The sequence below is a fragment of the Molothrus ater genome, chromosome 1, assembly GCF_012460135.2.
Source record: "Molothrus ater isolate BHLD 08-10-18 breed brown headed cowbird chromosome 1, BPBGC_Mater_1.1, whole genome shotgun sequence".
Classification (NCBI taxonomy): Eukaryota; Metazoa; Chordata; class Aves; order Passeriformes; family Icteridae; genus Molothrus; species Molothrus ater.
In genome coordinates this window covers 63,171,938-63,181,580 of record NC_050478.2, presented here as the reverse complement: position 1 = coordinate 63,181,580, position 9,643 = coordinate 63,171,938, and positions in this window count along the sequence as shown.

Here is a 9,643-nt window from a genome sequence, read left to right as displayed (position 1 = left end):
AATTTATTTTTATATACTAAGTTACAGGATTTGACACCTTCTCAAATTAGAGAAGCAATAATTCAGTTTTTAGAATGACTTTGCTGTTGGTCTTATCTTCCCAAGGCAGATGGTTCTATATACGTCCATGGAATCAGTACATGTTGGCCTGCAGGCTTGTGCATCTGACAAATAGTTGCTAAAATAAGTGTTTAAGACTAATTTTAAACATAGGGTCTATTCTGCTAAAAACAGATACTGTGCAAATAAATTTCTATTTCGGTCAGGTGGAAGGAGGAAGTGAAAGATTATAGAGCACCAGCATCTTGGAATTACCAAACTGTCAGCAAACCAGCACTTCTTGGTGTTTAAGCAAGGAATAAAGTCAATGTGTCATTCAGGAAAAATACACTATAAATAGAACATAATTATTGTCTCCTAATCCATAAAGTCTTCAAGGGTGTGTAAAAGCTTTTTATTCCCAGTCTTTGTGCAGCACACAAAATCTTCTCTCATTTACTCTTCTTACCACTGTGTCATCATATATACCACATGTATTTATTGGCTTTCCAAAAATTTAGAAAAATCCCTCCATATATTTCCAAATACAAATCTTACAAAGAGATTTAAACTCAAGGAACAAGCATTTTGGTACAGGCAAGAATCTGTTACAGAATCACAGAATGGTTTGTGTTGGAAGGGATCTTAAACATCATCTTGTTCCACCTCCCCTTCTGTTGACAGGGACACCTTTCATGGATCAGGTTGCTCAAAGCCCCATCCAACCTGGCCTTGGAAATGGCCAGGGATGGGGCATCCACAGCTTCTCTGGGCAGCCTGTGCCAGTGCACCACCATGCTCACAGTAAAGAACATTTTACTAATACCTCATCTAAACTGCTGCTCTTTGAGTTTAAAGCCATCACCCCTTGTCCTGTCACTACATGCCTTTGTACAAAGTCCCTCTCCAGCTTTCATGTAGCCCCTCTTCAGGCACTAGAAGGTGCTGCAAGGTCTCTCCAGAGCCTTCTCCGGGCTGAACAGCCCCATCTCTCATCCTTTCATAGGAGAGGTGCTCCAGCCCTCTGAGCATCTTCCTGGCTTCTGGGTTTGCTTGAGTAGGCCTATGTCCATCTTATTTTGGGACCCCAGAGGCGGATGCAGCACTCCAGCCTTGGTCTCACCAGAGCAGAGTGGCAGAATCACCTCCTTTGCCCTGCTGGCCATGCTGTTTTTGATAGAGCCAGGATACAATTGGCTTTCTGGGCTGCAAATGCACAGCTCTTGAATGTTGAGAGTCAAATGATCACTGAAGTCATAAATAAAAGCTCTAAGTTGGCAATTTTCCAAATTTGTTTCTGTAAGACTGTATCATGCTGTATGTTGTGTCTAATTGGAATCATAAGCAATTCTAAATGTACAGAAATTTTTCTGCTTTGATTTTTAATTTTCAGAGCTCTGTCAAAAGATGCAAGTGAAAAATAAATGAGATTGTTTTACCAGAGAACCACTTCAGCTGTGAAAACCTGCAATAGCTCCCCAGTGATTCAGAAATCGCAGAATATTTGCAGTTGGAAGGGACCCACAAGGATCATCAAGTCCAGCTCATAGGTGAATGGCCTGGATGGGGATCAAACCCTCAACCTTGGCATTATTAGCACTGTGCTCTGACCAACTGACTTAATCTCATCTATCTGTTCATTTCCTGCCTGGCATAAAAAGAAATAAAAAATAATTTTAAAAAAATCCAGAAATGTTAGATCTCTCCGGTTCTCTCTTTAAGTCAAGCTGAAGCTGAGCTCTGGCCCTAATTTGCTTTCAAGAAAAGTCCATTTCTATTGTGAGCATGTAAGAGTAAGGGTCTGTCTGTACAAACACTAGTTGTGAGTTTTTCTTGTGAATTTCCCCATTTACATAGCAAAGACAGGATGTTCTTTAAGAATTTTTTTCTGGAGAAGGAAATTGAGAATCATTTCATTTGATGGAAAGCCCGAGTTGCACCAAAGCTTCTTTGTGTTTTGCAGAACAAATTGAGATCCAGAGTTCTTACAAAACTGTATTTACTTGTGATATGTTACTGGGAGTATCCTGAGTTTGTCCATTTTGTTTCCTTCCTGTTTTCAGTAAAAGTCCACAAGGGAGTGGTCTCCCTTTCACTGGTATGTATTAGACAAATTGTTTACTTCAAGTATTTTTTTACTATTAAATCCCATGCAGTCTAGCCCCTTCTCTATTAGAAATGTTTCTTGCATCATTCATTTCCCAGAATGTTGTAGAGTTGTACTTAAAACCACAAGTTGACAAATGGAAACATATTTTTAATGTAGATATGAAATCTGCTTCAATTTTACCAACCACAAATGTTTTGGTTTACTAGAATAACACTTCTCCTAGTTGTGAATGTTCACTTAAATGACCTTTCCAAAAATGGTGAAATCCTGTCTCCAAGCAGCTATTAACAGTACTTCAAGATGTTTTGAGTCATACTGCTTTAGTGGACTTTTCTCTTCTTACTCTTGCTACCATCTGCAGACCTTGCACAGGAAAACTGGTGAGGTTTTTCATGTGGTTTGGGATTTTGGGGTTTTTTAAATCTGCAAAGTTAGGTAAATTCACATAACTAGTTCTCTTGAACTACTGCAAGATGTGAGCAAGACTTAGTTTTGCATCTCCGCATTGAGTTTCCAGGAATCAAGTAAACTACTTTTATTATGATTTCTAAAAATTATCAGAACTCTGTAAGACAATTTATTGTTTTACAAAACTTCTTTTTGAAGTCTCTTTAAGAAATAAGTAAACAGTAAAATAATTTTTTAATGTTTTAATATATTTGAAAATTATTTATTAGTTACAAGTATGAATGTTTTAAATTGTTTTTCCTTTATTTATATAGATCTTGAATTTAAAGGGTTGTTTGTTGTTGAGGTTTTTGTTGTTGGGTGTTGGGTTTTTTTTTTTTAATTTTAGAATAAAGATTTCTGTATAAGCAATACAGTTCCTTTAGTCTCTAAATAGACAGTTCATTTACAATCAAATATGTGCCTGGAGTTTTGGGGGTCACTTTGAGCAAAAACAAATGCATACTCCCTTGGAGATAGATGGCCTGCTGTGTCTTTGTTAGGAAAGCTTCCTTTGGCTTAAAACATATTTTTTACCCTATTGCTAAACATTTTAAAGCTGTGGTGTTGCTTCTTTATTTCAGGCTTATGTTCTATGTCAGAGGAGTCACCCCTGATCCTCAAACATGCAGTGTGAGAGGATCATAGAGATCATAGAGGAAAACACCCAGTGTTTGCACAGTGTTCCTTTGAAGTCTGCCCCTTCCAAGGAGGAAGATTCTGGTTTTCTTGGGAGGGTGCCTAGCTGGTATCGAAAACAAAAGTACTGGAAATGAGTAAAAAAATATTGCAGCAAATAAATATCAACCTTGAGCCAATGTTTACCCAAATAGTGAGGCATGTCAATGTGGTGTAACATTTCAAATACCCCACATCCCCCCTGTCAAACTCTTGGAAGTTCATTCGGTTCCCTGGTGTATTCTGAAGTTATATCAGCTTGATTCGAGTCATGACTAATACTACTCATGAACAATCTCTTCTTGTTGGATGAGTAAAAATGTAGTAAGGGGAAAAAAGAAGGGTGGTGTGTTGTTTTGGTTGTGGTTTGTTTTTTCTTTCCCTGCAGGGAAGTGGCACATGTTCTGTGAGAACTTTAAAAAGAGCTGTGTGGTACATGAATATAACAGTGGCATATTTATAGCAAGCAACTGAATCTGGTCAAATGCAGCTTGTATACAGGGCTCCAGGGTTTACATCAGAACCAACACAGAGAGTAATAGTTGTCTTGGGGGGGGGGGGGGTCAGGAATGGAAGCACGGCAGGTTTCTCAGCTTGAAGGGAAAACTCAGCATTTATACTGCTTGCACTTCAATCTCCAGCATGCTTTGGTCTTTCTCCATTGTTAATTCTGATTTTGTCCAGAATAATGGGTCACTCCAAGTCATTCTCCTCTCTTTACCCAGGATCTGTTTTCTTGTGGCAAAGGTATACTATGTTTTATACACTCACAAATTCTCACAGCAATGCAAGAAATGAATAAATACAAAGGCCACTTGTATTTAAAGAAATGAATGCAAGAATGAATAAATACAAAGGCCACTTTTAAAGGCTACTTACCACAACCAGACCCAGATAGTGGCAGGAGATTTTAAAAATCTTTTATATCACGGCTTTAACAGAAGTCCATTCCATTGCCTCATGATTTACATGCAGAGTTCCCTTGTGTTCCTTGACTCCAGCTAAGCCAAGGACCTAACCACCTAACCAAGCTCTTCACTGAGCATTTGAAACCAAATAAAGTGACAGGCCGGTGCCTATTAAAAAAAAGACCTCTGCTGGTGCTCAGAAGAGACTGAGCACACCTACCATGGATCTTGCACATCGATTTTACATTTTTGTTCAGTTGGTTTTTTGATGTAGTTAGTTACTTTGTCTCATGTGTTACATTGCACCACCACTCAGAAGGACTGGGATCTGAGAAGTTTTTTAAGAAGGAGCTCAAGCTATATGGAAATTGCGGGGGGGGAAAGTGCATAATATGGCTCACACTTCCAAAGGTCCATAGGAAAATTACAGCAGAAATGTTAGTATTTTCATTCCCTCTAAAAGGAACCGTGTTTAAAAATAAACTGAGTTGATTTTTTTCTTTAATCCTTCTAGCCACCTTCCAGTCTCTGCACTGCAGCATGCTCCTGTATGTGAATTGTTTCATTTTTAATAATCTGGTTTGGGCATGCCCAAACTACAGCTCTTGAAAAAAGCTATGTTGAGATTACTCTCTCTTTTTACTACAGTAAAAATACATTCAAGACTTCAGCACATTTAACAACATATTGTCTGCTGAGCTGCTTAAGTAGTTAACATGTCTTGTTTGCAACAGGGTCCCAGTTTGCCCTGAGGTATCAAACCACACCTGACAAGTTATAAATTTGGTGATTCATAAGGTGCAGCTAACTGGAGGGTTGGGAATGTCTGATAAACAGTGGTAGTCATCTGCTAACAAAGCAAAAATATGCTCACTGTGAAAGGTAAATAAATGTTCCATAGAAACATCATCTCCATTTACTTAAAAGTCAGGTTTTTGAAAGGTATTTTCTTTTTCTGCTGTTACCTAGCAGGAAAAAATTAAAAAAAAAACCCCATAGCTCTGTACTTGAGTACTCTTAGCTCATTTTCCTTTGCAGTTCCTATCTTCAAATTTTCAATATGTCATTTAATAAATTATTAGGGATTTTTTTTTTGTATGCCATTTGTAGTTTCAATATTGTTTTCAAGCTTTCTTGTCCCTGCCAGGTTATAGAGAGATTTGGAGGAGGCAGGGGTTGTTTTTTAGTGTGTTCTTAATGAGGGCTTTAATGTATTTCTTAATAAAACAGTGTTCAATGCATTAAAATATGACCAAAGGCTCCCTTGCAAGCCTTTACTTGTTGACTGAAGTTAAAGGCTTATTTATATGGAGGTTTCATATCAGTCTTCTGATTGATGCTTGTTTAAGTTTTTGTACAAATTGTATTTCAAGTAGCAATTTAAATATTTTTGTACACTTTCAGTACATCACCACACGCAGCAAAACCACAAGACCCTAAGGTACTCAAATATCTCTGAATAAAAGCCACTGGATGGCATAGAAAGAGATACAAATATGGGGGGGTGGGGGAGGGGGAATTGCAAGGTGCTACAAGTCTGTGTACTGTATAAATATCTAAGATACCAAATAGATAAGACAGTAGCAACGGTGAAAGAAAACATAAGCAAAGCCAGTCTCTTTGGTCCACAAATGAAGGTTGAGGCATGCAGCTCCTCTTTGCTCTTGGACAAAACCCAGCAATGGAGACAGGCAGCTGTTCAACAACTGCCCTTGCAGCAAACGTGGCTGTCTGTTCCTGTAACTGCTAGTAGCAGTGTGTTTACCCAGAAATTTCTTCACTGTGAAGGTGGTGAGGTACTGGAACAGGTTGTCCAGAGAAGATGTGGTTGCCCCATCCCTGGAAGTGCTCAGGGTTGGATGGGGCTCTGAGCAGCCTGGTCTAGTGAAAGGTGTCCCTGTCCAGGGCAGGGGTGTTGGCAACAAACAATCTTTAAAGTCCCTTCCAACCCAACCACTCTCCAATTCTATTAAAGTGGAGTGTTATTTTGTGTACTCTTCTGCTGTCCTGGGATGAAGCACATTATTGGAAATAAGTGAAGTTTCATATAAGCTACATTAGACTTGGTGTGAAAATCATAATGTAAGCATGTGATGGGGGTTGGCTGGTTTTTAGATCTTTTACCTATGTTGCTCTAGTATACTGTGTTTGGGTTCTAATTGCTAATGACCAAATGCTGATTGTTCCTTGCTAATTACCCTTACTGACAGAACAGCTGGGCTAAGTGATGTGGTGATAGATCTAAGACAATGAGCTGTAGCCATGCTGGTAAGATTTCTGTAGAGAGATTAGAGATAGCCTATAAAAGGCCAAAACCAAGGAGAGCGAATTGCTTCTTGAAGCACTGTCTCGGGGGGGGGGGGGGGGGGGGGAAATACTTGAAATATATACAGATAATGAAAGGGAAAAGCTCAAGAAATGGTAACATTAAAGAAGGCCTAGGACCAATAGCAGGAGCAAGTTAGTTGCTAAGTTACGAGGGCAATTTTGGACAGCAGCCGTGTAGGCAAGGATGGTTTAACAGGCCTGTGCTGAAGTTCCCATGTTCAGAGGTTACATGGAAGCATTATGTCAGCATCAAATCATCACACACAGAGTGCAGCAATTCTGTTGCTGGGAAAGATACCTGCACTGCCAGGGAAGGGACCGCCTTGCTTTCCACTCCGCATAGGGCCGGGAGAGCTGGCCAGTGCCACCCTTTATGCCTCGCTCAGTCCCACACTCAGATGAGTCCCTCAAATTCCAGCTCCTACTGGGATAATTATACAGGGAAATCCAGCTTTTGGGAGCAGGAAGGTAGTTCCTGACTGCTTTTCATAGCACTTCTTACCAGGTCTGCAAGCACTTTGAACTTCTGCCCTCAGAAGAGATCCCAGCCTGCCTGAAGACGAGTAACAATGACCCTTGGCATAATCTTTTCTGGCAATGGGGATGAAATAGGGCCATTGAATAACAAAGAGACACTCTGCTCTTTTGCTGGGATCCCAAGGGCTGAAGGGCTTTTGTCACAGAATGGATTCTAGCATTTCCAAAGACAAAGGATGGTGAATTCAGTAATGAGTCCCTAGCTAGCCAGCATAATAGATTCGCTCTATTTAAACCTTGTCCCCAGAGACCTGTACGTGGGTTGCTTTTTTTTATTTGTGGTCTCTGCTAACACAGAGTTCAGATCGATGGAAGTGCTCATGAAATATGTAACTGGCACTTGTGATGGAGATTGATGAATATGGCTAAGTACAGCTGTGTGTTACAGAGACTTAGTTCCTTGCACTGATACTGTGGATTGATACAGGCTGTTGCCAGAATCTTTATTTGATTCTTTTTGGTATGTGATAAATGTTAGTCAGCTGGACAGACTTATGAAGCCACATTTGATCTGTATGACAATTATGATTTTGTTTGAGCTCTTTCCCTAGTACATCCAATTTCATTTACTGTGGCTTGCTACCTCCACTCATTCAGGGAGCTGTTCAAATAATACAAAGGAAAGAATACTTGGAAATGTAAAAGGAAAACTGCACAAAAAGAATAGCTTTATCAAGAGTAGATTGTGCCAGACTAATGTGGCAGCTTTCTTTGGTAATAACTGTATAACAGACTTTCTAGGAAAAAGAAACACTGTGGATCTAATAGATATTGACCACAGGTTCCACATAATCTAACTTGAAGGAGACACAAAGATAATGCTGTTAAGAAGTTACCTCATGATGGGAAGACAAAAAAGAATTCTGTTCACTGCTGTTCAAGAAAGACCAATTCAAACTGTAAGTGTTCTGAGGAAGAGCTACCAGGCTGTTCAGGAATATGATTCACTTACCCTAACAAATGAAAACTGAAGCCAAGCAGACTCTGGGAATGCTCTCACTGGTGCTATGTTAGTAGCAAACACAAGAAAAAGGAAAGAATTGTTTAAGGTGACAGGCATAGACTTGCCACAAGTACACTTAGGGTGGAAATTATAAAGGTATTCCTGACCATCAGAGAATTTAGGGTTTGGAATAGGAGTCCAGTAGAAGCAGCAAGAAGAGATGGGGTTGGAAAATTTGCATGAACCAGCACAGTCACATTATACTGTGTCATGCTTATCTTAGCAAAGATAGGACTCCATAGAGAACTTCCCTCTGCTGTAGGCTTATGTAAACACTGGAGGGAAATGCTTTTTATTTTTTGGCTATCTGGAAACCTTTACCAGTGCTATAGTACAACATTATAGCCACTGGTTCAAATGTCAGGACTATGTCAGCATTTTTTTACAGTAACTGAAGTAGATCAAAAAACACATGTCATGCCCTAGTGCTCAATGAGTATGAAAAATGTGATTTCTAAAGGCTTGGTTTTTTTAATTTTTCTAATCTTCTGCCACTGAAGAAGAAATAATGAAATAATTTACTATAAAACTCAAGACATCACTAATGGGCCATTCCCCTCAGTATAATATTAGTTTAAAGGGGAAACATCTGGATTCTGAAATGGGCTATGCCTTATTTTGATCTTGAAATGATATTTTAAATTTCTTTAGAGATATTTTTAATATATATGCACACCTAATTGCAGCTAAAGATAGTTTGTACTTCAATTATCTTCCCTTCCTGCTTGGTCCTCAGCAGTTGAACCAGCCCAGAGAAAGTCTTCAGCCTGGGTGGTCTCTGCCCCATCCACACCTTGATGGATCCTCTCTCCTGCTCCCAGAAGTCCAAAGATGAAAAAAGGTAAATCCGTGTGAAATGTGTGAAATACACAAACACACACACACACACACATATATGCAGGGAGGGCAGGGAAGGGCACATTTGCCCTGTTTTACATTCACTGTATCCAGTATTTAAACAGAGTTAACTTCTGAACACACAGCCCTGGTTTGAAAAAAGGAGTTTCCCACACTGCCATGAAAAGTTTCTTCTTGGAGTGTTATAATCCAAGGCTCACCAGCAATTTGGTTGTTTTACAGTCTCCCTTTATGATTTGTACATTCTCTTCCTTATTCAACCCAAAACTGCAGATGCCTGATTTCTCCACAGCCTTAGTGCCTTGCCCCACGTCAGTCTGGGCACCTCCCAGGGTGCCTCTGCTGCTCCCCACTGTCCTGCTGCTGCAAAGCCTCTTGCTGGAGATTTGGGGTGCATTTCCAATAGCTGGCCTCAAGCCAGCTAAGGCTGATGGGAAGCTGCAGGCATTTTGAGAAGAGCACATGAAATGGAAGCCTTTTCTTGTGTATTGATGGCACAAGTAACCTCTGCTCCTTTTCCGTTCACCAGCTCCAGCTGCTGGTCACTATCCAGCTCTGGGATGTTGCAACACTGCATTGCAAGCCTCTGTGTTCTCATCCTTTGTTCTGAAGCCCCGTTTCACTGGCAACACCGTGTTTTGCCTCTGGCAAAATGACACACATCTGCTGCTCCTCCTCAAGGGCTGTTTGTCATCCTGCTCTCCTCCACCAATACATGGCGTGCCATAATTGAGA